This window comes from Marmota flaviventris, chromosome 12 (genome assembly GCF_047511675.1).
Source record: "Marmota flaviventris isolate mMarFla1 chromosome 12, mMarFla1.hap1, whole genome shotgun sequence".
NCBI classification, from domain to species: domain Eukaryota; kingdom Metazoa; phylum Chordata; class Mammalia; order Rodentia; family Sciuridae; genus Marmota; species Marmota flaviventris.
The window spans coordinates 84851321-84869423 of NC_092509.1; positions in this window are offsets into that span (position 1 = coordinate 84851321).

Below are 18103 nucleotides of genomic sequence, written 5' to 3' on the forward strand. Positions count from 1 at the left end.
CCTGATTAATAACTTTGGAACTTGCTACCTTTAAAGTTCTTATTCTTTAATTCATCAAGTAATGTAGACTATTGTTGTTTGCACCTAAATAAAGTTGTTATGTCTTCATCTGTGATGGTCCATTTTATGTGTGATTTGGAGAAGGGAGACCAGACCACTGGTGCAACATTATTACTGGGTGTGTCTATGAGGATGTTTATGGAAGAGATTAGCATTTGAATGAGAGAACTGAATAAAGAAGATCACCCTCACCAGTGAGAGGGGCATCACAGTTCTCCAAGGGTCTGAATAGAACCAAAATTCAGAAAAAAAAAGGTGAATTTTCTCTTTATGCTCAAATTTTTACTGTCTTAAAATATCCACACTCCTGGTTTGGGGGTCTTTGGACTTTAGGATTTACATCATTGATTTCCTTGGTTCTCAGGCCTCCAAGTTGCAGACAGCAGATCATGGGACTTCTTACCCATCATAATTGCATGAGCCAGTCCCTCATAATAAATCTCTTTCAATATGTCTGTAACTGTCCTATAGATTTGTTCTTATGGAGAATGAACCATGTCCACTATGAATTTGTAGTTTAACATAAACATAAAAAAAAAAACATTTTCGATTTTCACTATAATATTGTACCAAATAAAATTTTCAATATGTCAAAAACAGTTTTTTTAAGAGAATTAAATTATTCACATTAAAAAAAATCATCTTGAATTTTCCATTTTACTCATTTCATCCCACAGGTATAAAAAGATTATATAGAGTAAAAATATAGCAAACAACCGACATGCTATAATCCTGACAAATATGTCTGTTAACAAAGTCTTAACCCTTAAATATCCATCAAGAGATCACATTCGGATATATACCCAGTCATTATTCTAGTTAAACAGATTTACATATTTAGATGCATTTTAATTTTTCAAAAGTTATAGTACTACTTTTATATTATTTACACATGAAATACTGGGAAACAAAGAACTAATATTTTAAAAAATACTGCCAAATAACCAAGGATTAGAATCCTTCAGAAAGAAATTACTTAATCTATTTAATTTCAGGTCATGATTCCCCTAACAGTGTCTTCATTTATCCATATTTGTTATTTCTTTAAACTTTATCTGCAAAACAATGTAGATATTTGACACATGGATCTTCCCACACATATGATTTTTACAGATTCCATAAAACTTCTTAGTCCAACACCTCTCTGTTCTCAGTTTTACCTGCCATAAAGATTTGACTCTGACATTCTTTCCTTTTAAGTGGAGATATTGTTTTACTTCTTTCTTATTCTCACTAATCATTTTTATTGATTTTACCTTGCTAATATTATGGTCTTATGTTAATGTGAATTTAGTTTCCCAAAACTTAAGGCAGATAATATCCTTTCTAACTTCATAGTCACCTGAGACTTCATGACTATTTTCTTTTAGTGTTTTTCACCTGTTCTCCTCTTCAATTTGTACGCTCGCATAGAACTCAAAGAAGGTTAATTCCACTTTCAGGAATTTCTTCTTTGTGTGGATCTCACTCCTCAATGGGAGAAATGAGTCCTGCGAGTTTGTGGGGGCTGGACTTTCCAACCCATTTATTCCTCACTGTACCTATCGAAGACAAGTACCATTATGTTAGGCAAAATGTTACCTCAGCTGCTATTTTCTTGGACCCATGGACTTGTGATTGATTATCCTTTAGCTATGGTTTGGTTTTTCTATTTTCATACAATGTTCCATTACTCCCCTCTGCTTTTTCTCACACCACTACCAGTAAATGTACTGATTTTATGGTTGTTAGTGTATGTCAACTACTCTTATTCTGAATGTTTTTGTTTGTGTGTTTTGTATTGTTTTTTGTGTGACATGACTGCTTTTCTATTATTATGTTGGACTCAGAAATACAAAAATTTTATTACCATGGATGCTTTCCCCCCCAAATACTCTTTTTAGCTCTTTGAATGTATAAATAACCTGCTAATTTGGATGTCAAATTCTAAAACAGTAACAAAAGAACTCTCTAAAAGCTGGTCCAGGTTCCTCTTCTCTAATATGATAGGGGATTAAATTAAAGCATTAATTAAATGGTGCTTGACAGTCGTTGTATTAATTCCTAAGTCATTTCATATTGATTATAAACTCAGCCTCTTCTATGTTGTACAAAAAAATCCTGCCTATAGACATGAAGATTTTGAGACTGGGAATGAAATTATAGATGAAAGAATATGGGGTAGCAAGAGCAAAATTTTTTTTTCCATTTTATTTTTGCAACTTAGTTCTAACCTGTAGCCCTAAATTTACGGTATTTCCTATAGCACATACTAAACAATTAGATGTCTGCTATTATGGCTAAGTAGTTATTATAGATTGTATGATATTTGTTCCTCAGTATCATGTGATTTTTAGGTACATGTCTCTTAAATCAAATCCTTCATATCTAGCACAGTTGCTTTTATTATAGAGATTTCATAATAATAATCTTACTTTCTGAAAACAAATATTCCTACATTTTCCATTGGCATGTTTAAATTATCTGTTGGATAATTTAAAGTATGATTTCACCTATAAAATTTTTGACATTTCATTTTTTTTATATTACTCTGGGATGGGGATCTCATATTCAGTCTTTTCTCTGTTGTTTTCAAAATTAATTAAATTTATTTTTTACTGATATATAGAAACTTCTGGTTCATGCATATTTAAGAAATACTATGTGATGTTTTGACAAATCTATACGTTATGTAACTTTTAAATCAAATTAAACATTCTTTTCTCAAACAGATATTATTTCTTTATGGAGAAATATACAAAATCCTTTCTTCTAGCTATTTAAATGTATAATACATTATCTTCTTCTGTGGCTATCCAACTCTAAAATAGCACACCAGAAGCTCCTGCTCCTAACTATAAATTAATAGTCATTGATCAACCTCTTTTTTACATTTAATAACTTCCCCCCTTTGTTCTGTGTATTAAATATTACCAGGTCATATTTATTTAAAATAAAACCTTAAAGTAAATTTCCATAGATTTTTTTCTTTTTATCACAAATTATACATCCATGTCTCAACATGTTTGCAATCAAGATTTTCTTTACACTGCGCTATAATTATAACTGTCACTATTTTACACTGTAACTACAACCATCACTATTTTACAGGAATAACATACTTCCTCCAATCATGTATAGCCTTCTTTTTAAACTTAATTTTTATTTGTGCATTATAATTATACATAATAGTAGGATTCATCAGGACACATTCATATATGCACTCATTTGCAATCCTCTGAGTACACTATCCATTTTTTCTTCTTCACTCTACTTGACATTTTGATAGTATTGGACAATTAACACATGTTCCTTTAGTCTTGTTCATTTGATTTTACTTTTTAGAACTATATATTCATATTCTCTGTATTTTTTATGGAGTCTGACAGTTTTGCCCTGCCCCCAGACATCAATTCCTATTTTCAATGTGTTTTCTGGTGTATCTTGGTTTCAATATGACACAGTGTGTTCTCACAACCAATATTAATTCATCTAAATTCTAGTAACTGATTTTTTTCTGTTTCTTATCAATTCCTCAAATATCTCCTCCACCTTTTTTTTATATTTCTGTTAGCTACCTCACAGGTTTTCAACGTCATGTAGTCATAGCTGCATCCTCTGATACATGATCTAGTGTCATTAAGTATAAATGACCTTTCTTTGTCAGACTTTAATTGCTTACACAATTCTTATAATTTATAAACATTTAGTCAGGGTGATATAGTAATAATTATGACAGACATCACGTCCTGACCCTTCACACATAGCCATGCCACCTCTTGCTCCATTATATGGCAGTAATGCACTTCAGGCAATATTCTGCTCACAGCCATCTGGGAGGATGGATCAATCAGAAATAAAAAAAAGATCAGAGTAGGTTTTTACTTTGGATGGTGGTGTTTTCAGCAGAACACTTGTACTATAAAGTATACTTACTCATCCAGAAGTGAAAGTAATACATCCAATTTAAGTGGTATTACAATTGGTAAAATATTATAAGCCCACACAAATGCACATTTAGTTGAGTTTGTTTATATTGGATTATAGTTGTTTGATTGGTATTTATAATATTCATTCACATATCAAACCTTATTTAATAACTAAAGAGATATTGTCCTTCTGCAATCCTTTATTGTTTGGAGAGCACAGAAAATTAAATTATATTTAAAATATACAAAGTTTATAATTATTCGAGATTTATTTTCAGCTTACTTTAGTTTAAACATACTACCTTTTTGTTGCAGATAGAATATTTTTGTGCTTCCTAGTACAGTCATGTAACATACTATTCTATTTTTTTTTATAGTCTGGGAAGGAGTCTATGAGGCCCAAATGAGTGATTTGAGATTAGATCTATATGCAGGTCTCAATGCATGTAGGAAAATCTGACATAAACAAAAGATTTAGTTGTTTCAGTCTGTTGCATCTTCCACATATGTACCACTTCTGAGAAAAAAAAAAAAGGAAAGGAAAAACAGAATCTATCAGGCATATCCAGTTTGGTTTCACTTAGTTGATTTTACTAATAAGATAAACAAATAATCTTCTACATACAAAAGCAGTGGAAGTAATACTTTTTCTCCTGTTAAGCCTGTATTCCCTCTGTGAAGATTGTTGACACTGATGTTCATATACTTATTCTTGTGTTTTAAGAGAAGAAAAAAGTTCCAAGGAGATGAAATAATTTTTCTTTGGTCATATTTTGATTATTGAGTAAAAATTTAAGTGATATATCTTTACTTTTAACTATATAGAATATTTTTAAAAATATACCAAGTCAAATTTGAAAAACACTCAACCATCAGACAAAGGCTTATATCATTCGTTTACCTGGGAATCTATTAGAAGGTATATAAAAAATTTGTGAGTTCTCTGAATTATGGAAAGGATATTGAACAATTATTATTAGTAACATATATAAAATCACTTTCCATAGGGTGTTAATTTTCATAGATCAGTGGTAGATATTCTTATTACGCTAAATTAGGTAAGCAGCTCATTTGATTAAAATGTTTACTGATCCTAAGGAAAAGAATGCATGTAGTTTGACTTTTAGTAATCACTGGAAACAGGGAGTTGTGTGAAAAAAAAAAATAACAGAGGTTTTATCTTTTCCACTTTTGTTATGGTTCATTTACTGTATCAATTCAACATCTCAACATGACAGATGTCATAGTATCAACAGCACTTGGATTCAAATTGCTAATGTTTTTATCACCAGTGAAAGTCTCCTCATTTTGTATAAGTTTAAATTTCTAAAAATAAATAAAATTTAGAAATATCTACAGCTATTGATTGATTTTTTAAACACGTATACAAACATTAATATAGTAACATAAACTCACAAATTTTTTACTCTTTTTTTCAATTTGAAATATGTAATCCATACTATCCAGATAATCCAATTGAATTCTCCTATATGCAATTCTCAAAAGGGAATATATAGCTGTGATATTTGTATTTTAATGTCATATCCATTTTTTGTCAAACAAACCTGAAAATAAATTCAAATAATAAGGTATAAGCTAAATGAGTTATATTCACTACTTCCACAAAAATAAAGCATTCTAGTGAAGAAAATATAACAGGTTAACCAAAATAACAAGTTTAAATAAAATGAAAAATACAGCTATGAAATCTTAACACCTGGATGATTGACATGTTTACACTTTCATAATCCATCTTTCCATATTATTGAGGAATATGTTTCTATATTCTGCACCAGACAGATTTCCTTGCCTTCTTCTTGGTTTTGGACAGTGGGGACACCTCAGAAAATAAGAAGAGAGAGCTTGGTTATTATCACAGTAAGATACGTAGAAGGAGTGGATAGTGGATTCTGGACCTCCCCCTTAAAAAAAAGGAGGAAATGTTTTGAATTTTCATAAAATTATAAAATAGCAAACAAAATTGGTGCATATCCCTGTAAATTAAGATATCACCATAAGTGAAGTTTTGTGATTTGTAAGCATTGATCAGACCCTGTTTCCTAGTAGGTCTAAGTAGACCATTGACAATTCTTAGTTCTTTAATTCCTCTCAACTTCTGCCTTATATTTAAAAATAATACAGCTTCTCTGAAGGAGTTCTATTCTGAAGGACCTATAGGTACCAAAATCAATGGTTTTAAAAAATCAGAGATGATCATTTATAGCCCATACTTTTATCTCATATTTTGCCTCTACAGGAGAATATGTATTATTAGAAAATTAACCTGAGTTGACAGTATTGCAATCCATAGATCAATATGTGGTATATTCACTGGATCAAAGCACAATAGACCAGTCATCCAGCATGTATCATTTGCCCTGGTAAATTGTAAGGAAAATAAAAAAGAGACACAGAGACAAGATACAGGGGCAAGAAAGAAAGATGGCAGAATGGCAGAGAGGCCAAGCTGCCAAGTTTTATTTATATCAATAGGTTACTTAAGGTCATTGGCATCATTAGTGCTTATTGTTCATTGTATTACTAGGCAGGTTACAGACTTAACACCATTATGGAGCTTATTCCTCAGTCACATACTAAGTTGCGGTGTGCAATGTTCAGAGTTTTGTGCAGCTCTCAAGAAAGTCCATTGTATAAAGTTACTGTTATGTAGACAGGTTTAGGCTCTGTGAGACACTGTGGTTGTCTGACAAAAGAATTTCTTTATTCCCAGGAGCTGTGTGCCTGAGATGAAGATCGTGGCTGTTAAAACTCTAGTGGCATTGCCACAGCAAAGTAGACATACACATGTATTAGTTGTATTACTAGTTCCTAGGAGAGACTTCTGGGCATTCTAAGGGTTGGAAACAGAGTGCCAGTTACCCCCCAGTAGTTTGCTCACCAGAGGAATGCTTCCCTGTATATTTCCACGGTCAGAATCCCTACAGTAAATGGTTATTTTCAATACATGTTATCAAAAGTAATCGGAAACAGTATATATTCATGTGCAAGGAACATTTCATGCATAATTTTTCTTGCAGTCCATTGCCTTCCTTGTACTGATATAGCACATAATGAAAAATTTTGCAAGTACAGTTATTTATTGCAATAACATACAACTATAAGGAATTCACAGATATTAATATGATTGTCCTCATCAAGAAGTAACTGACAATTAGACAATGGAATGACCTGGTAGGTGAGATATAGCACTTTGTACCTAGGGTGATTTTCTGCAGTATTTGATCTTCTTTTTCTCTCAACCACTGACCAATATAGAGGTGTAGCATTCTCAGAAGCTCCTCTGACAAAAAGAAGGGGAAGGCAGCATCCCCCTTTGTACTTGGGCCTTATGCTTTTTAAAGAACTTTTTTTCTTATTCCTGTGAACTTGAGGTCTGTAGGTTTCAGTGAGCTAGTGTCCAAGGAAGAAATACTTTGCAAGAAACACAGTCATGGCTCAATTGATTTGGAAGCTAAGAATAAATAAGGTCATTTTGAAGTCTTCATGCAACTTGCCCAATACTCAGAGAAGAGGGTTCATTGTGCACTGGCTATTTGATTCCAAATATGAAGAAGAACTTGAATTGCTTCTTAGTGTAGTTAGAAAGATGACATCTGAAGTAACAAGGTTCACAGTTATTAGTATTTCTTTTCTCAATAATACTGGTCAATGAAAATCTGCAAAAGCTCATTTAAAGACAGGATCTCTAGGATATTGAATCCTGGAATTAAGGCTTTGGTCAGCTCATTTGAGACCCTTGGTAGAATAAAAATGACTTCTTCTAATTACTTGCCAATTCTACCAAGTAAAGGCAGAGTTCAGTGGCATATGCCTTTACTCCCCACAGCTAAGAAGGCTGAGGCAAAGAAACACAAGTTCAAAACCAGCCTCAGCAACTTAGCAAGATCCTAAGCAACTTAGTGAGACCCTGTCTCAAAATAATAATAATAATAATAATAATAATAATAATAATAATAATAATAATAGCTGTAATGTAGCACAGTGAGTAAACACCCAGGGTTCAATTCCTCACACACACACACACCAAAAACAAACAAACAAACAAACAAAAAAACTTCCTTTTTTTAATTGGTTGGACCTAGTAGCAGTTTTGGTCAATAGAATAGGAAAGTTTAGCTGTAACAGTTTCCAGTTTCTAAGTCCAAACCTCAAAAATGTATTATGTTCCATTTTTTGTCTTTGGAATCATTCACTCAGGAGGGAGACATTTGCAATGTAAGAAGTCTGGCTACCTTAGAGTACAACTGTGTGAGTAGTCCATTATTGATTTTAGGCTTTCTACCATCCTCACTTTTTTTTGGATTTGGTTGTGTTCCCAAAACATTAATTCCTGATTCTGGGTACCTCAAACTGTAAGAATTTCTTTTAAAAATTGAGACACTGCAGATGTAATTTGTTTAACTAAAATGAAGTCATACTACGCAGAGGTGGCACTTAATCCAGTATGACTGATAGTCTTATAAGAAAATGATATAATGTGAAAACACAGAAGAAAACCAGGTGATGATGGAAGTTCAGTATGGTTGGTAACATACCTGTGAACCCAGGAGCAAAATATGGCCAGCAAGCATCAGAATTTAGAAGAGGTGTGGAAAGATTTCACAGGTTTGAAAGGGAACATGGCACTGCTGACATCTAGATATAATACTTCAAGTCTCCAAAATTATGGGACAATAAATTTCTGTTGTTTTAAGTTATAGAGTTTGTGGCATTCTGTTATGGAAATCCTAGGAAATTAATACAACCAGAAATGCACAAGATGTGTGGAAAAACAGTAATGAAAACCACTTGACCTTTTCATTCTAGCCTATCCATCAACTCACTGACGCTGAGTCCATGACACAAGGAGCAGGTACTTAGTTTTCAAATTCTGCTAGTCTGGGGTGCTGAATCTTCCATTATGTTATTTAGCTTTATGCAAACATTGCTAAATTCACCTCTATTAACCTTTCCTTAACTAACCATTCTGATTGTGCCAATATTTTCTTGCTGTTATTTTGACTCATGCATAATATCTCCAGAGATCCCAACTGAGATTAAAATATATCAAACAAATAAATGCACAATAGTAAGAAAAGATGGAGAGGGGAAGCTATAGCAAAGTTTTGTGAGGAAGATAGTTTCAAAGGGAGCATGGTTGTCACCTGGACTTCAGGTCATTAATAGAAGCAGCCAAGTAAATGAATTTTCAGCCAGGCCATAACCATATCAGATCAAAGCTGCTTTTTACTATCCAAACTGAAAATCAAATAGTATCATCCACCTACATATATAGTTTTAAAATAAACTTAAATCCATAACTATAATATGGAAATACAGAAATAAAATAATATAGAAATAAAAATAATTTATTTTGAAATAGTGCTTTTATATATAATGTAACGTATCAGAAAACATTTTCCACAAGTTTCTATAGTATCATCTAATTTATGACACTATCATTCACATAAACAACTATTCACAGAAAAATACCAGAATACTCTCATTATAGAAAGTGAGCAATCATTTTAGAAGAATTATTGGCTCATTATAGAGATTTGTAGCAGAGAATAAAATTTGGAACACTTTGAGACTTGGAGGCCATGTAGCCTGAGAATAAGTTTCTGCCTTCTACCTTAAATTAAAGTCAGGATGCCTTAAGGGATATTCTATCATGAACACATCCATTTTCTAATAGAAAAAATCCCAGAGTCACTTCAAATTTTCTTTATGGATAACTAACAAAGTGGTGTTATGATTGAAGATTACTAGTTCCCTAAAAGGGAGGAAAAAAAGTCTAGTTCACAACAGGCAGTCCTAGGTGAAAATTTAAAAAATGACAAATTTAATTCAAACAATGAGAGATTCCCCTCCCAAAACCCCCAATATTTTATCTGATACATTAGAGAGAATCAGGAACTCATTGTCCTCCTAAAACAGAATATGACCATTAAAAGAACTATTAGAGCATTATAAAATATATTTAGAGAATAAAAAAACTTCAAAAAATATCAATAGAAATTCCAGAAGCATTAAATACCACAGAAGTAATCACATATGGTAGAAGAAAACATAAAACAAACATATGAGAGAAAAAAAATAAGAACATAGGCTTAATCCTCTAGAAAACACATACAAAATAAGCAATTTCCAGTTTTGAAGTACAACACGAGTCTTTATTTTGAAATAATATTACCCTCTCATCACAATGTTAAGAAACAAGTAGAATAAACAAAATATGACTTTCATCAGGAAACATCTACAATATTTGGTATCCTAGGAGTAGGTAAAATGATTCTAAATATGACTTGGGTAGACAAAAACAACAAGAAGAGAAGCACGCTATATACATTATATTATAATTAATAGAATGATTTTTTTTTCTGTTAGTACCAGAGTTCTCATTAGCCCTGTGCTATAGTTTGGATCTTGCATGTTCCACAAAGATCCATGTGCTGAAGGCCTTATGGCCAGCATGGTTCTACCAGGAGATGATGAAATCCGTGTGAGATTTGGTCAGGTGGGTGACTTTCGGTCATTAGAGGTATCTTCTCAAAGGAGACTGTGAGACCCTGATCTCTTGCTCTTCTTTTTCATTCCCAGCATTGAGGTAAATAGGTTTTCTCCATCATGTGCTCTCACCATGATGTGCTGCCTCACCACAATCCAAAAGCAATTGGATCAATTGTTCATGAAATGCAATCTATAAAACTGTGAGCCAAAATTAGTCTTTTCTCTTTATATGTTGATTATCTTGGGTATGTCTTGAGGCATGGGAAAAGTAAATATTTAAACAACATGTTTAAATATTAAACACTGTAGCAGTTGAATCTTCCAAATCACAAACTCATCTGAATCTTCCTTTCAACTTCTTATTTTGTATCAAATATTCTCCTCCTTGAGATTAATTAAGAATATTGTTTTGGTATCTTAAGAGGAGATAAGTAGGGGCTGGGGTTGTGGCTCAGCAGTAGAGCGCTTGCCTAGCATGTGTGATGCACTAGGTTTGATCCTCAGCACCACATAAAAATAAACAAATAACATAAAGGTATTGTGCCCAATTATACCTAAAAAATATTTTAAAAAAGAAGAGATAAGTATCTTTCTTGTATTTTATTGATACTTTATTATTCCCATCCCTCTCTTCATCTTAAAAAAGTCAAAGGTTTTAAAGCTAATGACATGAGATAGCTATTAATCATTAGTTTTGGCAGTCATATATGGTTATTTAAATTGTGCGTGCCATATCTTGAAGAGAGAATAAAATCTTGGCCTACTATTTCTGTTTACAATAACGATGTAATTCCTATGACCTTAGTATCCCTGCAAATAACTCATTCAGTATGTGGGCCTTTCAGTTACTTTATTACTTCTCCCTGATGATATTATTCTCTGACCACTAAATTTGCCACTCATGTTGATGACTGTATTCTAGATACAGTTATTTTCCATATAGATGTTCCTCAACATAAGATGAGATTATATACTGAGGAACACATTTGAACTTGACAATATTATAATTTGAAAGTGAAATTCATATACTTAGCCTACAAAACATTCTAGCTTAGTAACATAAAGCACTGTAGTGTATCAAGTGTTTACCATTATGATTCTGTGGATGTGGGTCTGCAGCTCTGGCTTATGGCTGCTGCTCAGCTACATCAGAGTATTATATTGCATATTGGTACCTGGAAAAGATCAAAATTTAAAATCTGATGTACACATTCTATTGAATGTATATCACTTTCAAACCATCATAAAGTAAAAAAAAATAAATCACATGTTGAGCATCAGCAGTGAGGGTTTATTTCTAGCTATGAGTTCAAAAGTTACCATTTTCTTGGGACTAAAGAAAAATGAAAATGCACAAGTCCTTGCTTTTTCAGTTAATAAGAATTTCAAGTTAATGACCTTAGAACACTAAGGAGGAAAGGACTCTTATAAGTGTGGAGTCATAAATGCTCTACTGTTCTTGTATTCATGAAACCAAAGCTGATCATAACTAATACATAATTTAAAATTTAACTTTCCTTTTCTTCCACACCCACTTTGTCCCTATACCCATGCTTACTCTCCTTGGTTCCCTGTTCTGAGAATTATTAAGTCTTACAAATGCCTGTCACCTTTTGTCCACTGACTTTTCATTCTTTCTTACCTATATCATACCTTTATTCATCTCCTCATTGAGATGCCACAATCCATACCCTTATAGAGGTCCTAAATCCCCTAGTCTCATTCTCTATCAGTTACATTCATATGGGGAAAAAAAGTCTTCTGGCTAATCCAAAGTCTGCTGCTCTATACCTCTAGAGCTAAGCAGCTATATGTGACTGGAGAAAACCACAAAATTGTGCTGACTGATGCAATGTTAAAATCAACTGCCAGTAGTGGACCTTTAGTATTGTCTGAATATTTTGCTACATTTCCATATTTGCCTCTTTTTATTAGGCTATAATGTAAATCTCTGTATCCAAGCCCCAAATGCAAATTTCATAATTTATTGTCTCAGTCAGTGGCCTTGTTTACTAATGCAATGAGGAAATAAAGCAATAAAATAAGAAATATTTTCTACTTTCAACTTCAAAACTATCAAATGCACTTATATTTTTATCCACATAGTCTACCTTCCATCCTGTTTTAGTATAAATGAATTGTCTACACCACTATATAAAACTAATTTTCTACTATTTCCTACCCAAGGACATTGCCAAAATAATTACTTCACTCTTGTAGTATCTGATTCTTTCTAGCAAATCTATCATATCAGCATACTAACGGGCAACATAGGCAATCTTATAGCAAATTAAAAACAAAGAGATAGTCTATTAAAAGTGTCTTCTTCTCATTTTCTTTCCTTTTTCCCTCACCTTTGAATATTGGACGGCTCCTCGCCCCACAGACTTTCCACAAACACACCCCCACACACACTTTCTACATGGACACAAACACACACACACACACACACACAAAGAAAATGTGCATTTCTCCTTTCTTTTGGCTTTAAATACTCCTATATTTTGATGATTTCCAAACACCAAACATAGGACTCCAGATTATACTAAAAAATCTTGTATTGCGTAGGTAAATAATATTGAATATTTCCTTTATTTTTCTAATCAGAGTACCAAAATAAAGCATTTAAAACTGAACTGTTGACCTCTTCCCAAATCCTGTAATCCTGTTTTTAACTGCCATGTTCTTTGTCTTTTAAGTAAGGCCATTCTGTAATTTCCCAGGGCAAGAGTCTTTCCATCATTCTTGAATTAGTTCTATCTTCCACACTATCTAATCCAGCACTAGATCTTGTTGAGTCTAAGTATAGCATATATCAAGACTCTGACTACATTTCATTGACTTTCCTACTGGCCCTTTGGTCCAATACACCAACTCTATCACCTGCAATCTTCCAGCAATCTTCTAACTAGTTATCCTATTTCTGTTTTTCAGTCACTACAGTAAAATTTCTACAAGACAGATCTCTCCTCTAAAAATATATTTTAAATCTTATAATTCCTCTGCTCAAAATCCTGCATTGATTTTACAGCTCAGGAAAAGCAAAAGCTTTATGATGGTCTGCAAATTGCTGTGTGTCTGAACAATCTAATGCCTCATCAACCTCATCTTCTGGCTCATAGTGCTCAAATGACACCGTATATTATTTGTGCTTTCTCTAACACATCTAGCAAGCTCCTCCCATAAGGCTCTCAGGTTCCTGCTTCCCCCACATGGACAGTTCTTTCCCCAAATGTACATATGCCTCACTGCTCTACTTCACATTCTTCAGGTTTTTGCTCAAATGTGACCTTACCAGTGTCTTATCTGTATCTACTTCCATGAATCTTTAAGAAAAAAGGAAGAGAGCAATAAAAATATTGGTGACAATTGGTAAATTTATTCTTGAACCTCTCTGTGTTTGCTGCTTTGATACATGTGAAAAACAAAATACATCAGTCAGAACCCAGAAGAATTAAACTATGTCTAAGTATCTCTATGGCCCAATTCCAAAGGTTCAGACATATTGTCCAAGCCATCTTAGGCCATTGCTATGTACTGAAAATGTCTCCCTAAAATTCATAGTTGAATTCCTAAACCCAAATATGATGATATTGGGAGGTAAGGCTTGTGGTAGATGATTATATTGTAAGGATGGACTCCCCTCAGTTTGTGCCCTTATAGAATAGAACCTGAAGAGCTCTTACCCCTTCCGCCACATTGAGAAGATAAATGCCTATGAAGTAGTAAGTACATCCCCAACAGAAAATGAGTCTGTCTGCACCTTCATCTTGGACTTACCAGTCTCCATAACTGTGGGAAATTAATTCTTATTGTTTATAGCCCCTTAGTTTATGGACATTATTTATGAAAGCCCAAGTTCATTAAGGCAAACATATATAAAGAATTGACATAGACAGTTTTGATTTTTAGATCATGGTCCACATTTGGTACTAACATGGAGGATATAACCTCTCTGTAACACCAGTGTACAGAAATTTCCGTAGGACCTGTGAAATTCATGTAGTCTGATAAGGGATTTAGAATAACATGCATCCTAAGATTCATTTACTACCTGAAATCCAATTTTTCAGTAATACCCCAAATGTTAAGGTTTGGAGAATAAAAAAATCCAAATAACACTAATCCTTATACAACTAAAAATTATATGGTTTCAACTAATTGAGCTCTTCTGACCATGGTAGCATGTGGTATAATAAAATGTGATGTTGAAATGCATTAGTCAAAATCCCTAATACAACTCAAAAGGTCATGCATGATATCAATATACTGTATTATTTTTTAAAAAGTATCTAAAAATGAGAGTTTGTTTGTGAGAACTGAGAATTCAGAGTCTGGCCCCCATTTTCCCATTATTTCCAATAATATTGATCTAAAGGGTTTATTTTCTTTGTACTAGGGTTTCTTTACTTTCTGATAAGTAGTACAGTAATTAAAAGATGCAGCTTATTGTTTAACTCTCATGAAAACTAACTTACCTTATGCATGCTGAAAATATCTAGAGTTCAGTGTTTATCTGATACCTAAGAACACAAATTTTATTAGAAAAATAGAAAAGAAGTTTTATCAGTTTGTAAAATATACCATGTGCTAGTGAGAAAATATTGATTGATAGAAAATTATTAATACAAATTATTTTAAAAATAATATTTTAGTTTTGCAGTTCTACTTGGGAGAAAGTTTCTTCAAAAGGAGTAAACATCCTTTGTTCTTGTAGGATTTCACTGTAGGATTTCAGCAGCATATAATTAGTATCTGAGTAACCAGGACTTTCAGAATCATGTTTATGGTAAAATGTGGATTATAAAGAGTGTCTATTAGTGAAATATGTTGTTAACATAATTTTTCCCATTATATCCTCTAAAAGATGTGCTTAGAGATTAGGCGTTGTATTAAGGAAAGATGAGAGGCTAAGTCTCTCTATTCATACCTTTTATTTTATGGACATTGCCCTTGTAGATCAGTTTGATATTTGCAACATGGTCCTAGTGGATTTCATGGTATCAATCATCTGAACTTGATTTTATTGGCATAAAACTTAACAACAGGTTACTGACTAACTTCTCACAGGTTACATCCACATAAATTGTTAATCAAGGTTTATTATTGCAACAATAAATCTGTGTCTTTCACTATAACTTCCTAATTATCAATTCTTTGGGGAGCAAATTCTGGTTTAACTAGAAAAATTGTTGTATATAATTCAAGAAAACATTGCCTGCCCGGATGTCTTTGGATGGTTGTTTTGTTTTTGGTTACTTTCATCTGGAACAAGAATAGTCCTGCCTCTAATGTTCTATTGCTTCATAGAATCTAGTTACCTCTTTATCTTCATAATAGAGGCAGGGATGTGTTGCATATGTAGGAAGCAAACCATGTTGTGGTGGAAACAGAGATCTATCACTATTCAATTGTCCATGGCCACCCCTCCTCATCCACTAGCAGTTTGCTATGTGTAGGGACATTATCTCATCAAGTTTAATACAATTTTATTCCTCTAGAATATATAATTGGAGTTTCTTTAAATATGTTCATTTTATAAGCCTTTATTTAAAATGAGACATGGGTAATAATTGTCATGCTAACACTTTAATTGCTCATACATTATTAGCATACTAACAGCTTTTAAAAATATTCCTATAATTCTCAAGAATACATAAAACTGTATTTCATATTGTGTTTTCTTTGTCAATCATAAAGTCTCTATGGAGCAATTTACAATCGAGTTTTTTGCTCCATTTATCATTCTGACTGAGAAAAGACCAATTAGCCCTTAACTGTCTTAGTCAGCTTCTGTTATTTATCGATCTATTTATAACTGTAATACCATCAATTTTTGAAATGAAGATGAAGTTCCAAAATGGCCACTTTGCACCTTTCAATAATTACTTAAGTCCTTTCTGTTGACCTTTGTCTTTCATGTTATTAGTGTTTCGCTGATGTGGGTACCTCCTCTACTAATCTACAAATGGATTAAATGATGCTTCTCTTTGAACACGGATATTTCTTTTAGGAGTTTTTGATTCAGTTCAAATGTACTTGCTTATTTTATTCCTTGTGGCTCATGGTAATCCAAAGTATTTAATATGTGTATATATGTATGTATGTGGGTTGCATTATTTTGATTTCCTAATATACATGAGAATTTAAGGAAATTTTGATCTTAGAAAATACTCTTTCCCTGATTAGTCGATTTTCTTGCCACTGTCATCTACATTAACTATTTTTCCAATCAACACTATAATCACTTTTTCCAGCTTTTCAAAAAAGATAATTATCCTATTTGTTTATTCATTAGCTAGGTTGAAATTAAAGTGTAAAGATAGTGTGACTCAATTAATGGACAGTTCTCTCTCTTATAGATGATCTTGTTGAGAAAAAGATATTCCTCAGATACTAGATATACATAAAGTGGAGGCAATTTTAAATGTGAAATTTGTGTCATATAAAATGTCCTCTTTTTAAAACTTCAGCTGTATTGCTACGATGGTTGAACTTTTATCACAAATTTTCCTTATTTTTAAATAAATAAAAACAAAGATGGCATGAAATTAGTTTCCACGGTATGAAATTATTTACAGCAGCGGCAGACCGAATTCTCAGATAAAGGCATTGCAGTGTGTATGTCTGAAAGGCTGGGAATTTATGCGGCTTGACTCTGCTGCATCTGGAGGTCGACAGCTGGTTATTATGTACACCTAATTTACCGGAGCGGTAAATACCGCAAGTGAAGAGATCAATTCACCAAAGGTCCATGGTTCAATAGGTTTAGCACTTCGTGTTGAAAATAAAATGTGGAATAAATTAGGAAAAGTCCTTTCCCACACTGCCTCAATAATAAAAGATCTCCCACAGTGGAAAAGACAATAAATGAGGTGTCTTTAATATAATTATGTTGATGTTCATAAACCCAGTTTTGATCTGCTTTATGAAACTGTTATAATAATATTAATTGTGTTCAGCCATATAATAGTCCCTGGACAAATGGCAAATCTATTTTCAATATCAAATTACTCATCTTTAAAAGAAAATAAATTAATAGTGTTTCCTACTTACAGGTCATTATAGGAAAATTAAATTAGTGAATTTTCAGAGCATGTAGAAAAAATTTAAAGGAAAAACCACACTTTTAAGGAATTTATGTTAACCCAGGATAGTTAGCTAATCGTTCACAAATCTAAAACTTTAAGGAATTGCTAATTTCATTCTTTAAGTCACTAAAACAAAAAATAAAAAATGATTAAATAGTTATATTCACTGATCTTAAAAAAGATTATTCAAATTTATACATTAAAAGTATATATTTCTGTAATCCCAGTGTCTCAGAAGCCTGAGACAGAGGGATTGTGAGTTCAAAGCCAGTCTCAACACCTTGGAGAGACTCTAAGCAACTAACTCAATGAGACCCTCTCTCTAAATAAAATACAAAAAAGAGTTGGGGATGTGGCTCAGTGGTTGAGTTCTGTTGGATTCAATACCTGGTACTGGAAAAAGAAAAAGTATATATTATTTTCCATCACTGATTTTGAAGAAGAGACTTTAAGTGTCTGACAAATGTATAGCTGTGTGGTCACTCCCAATTCAAAAGACACAATGTGCCTAACTCCCTCAAAGCTTCCTTG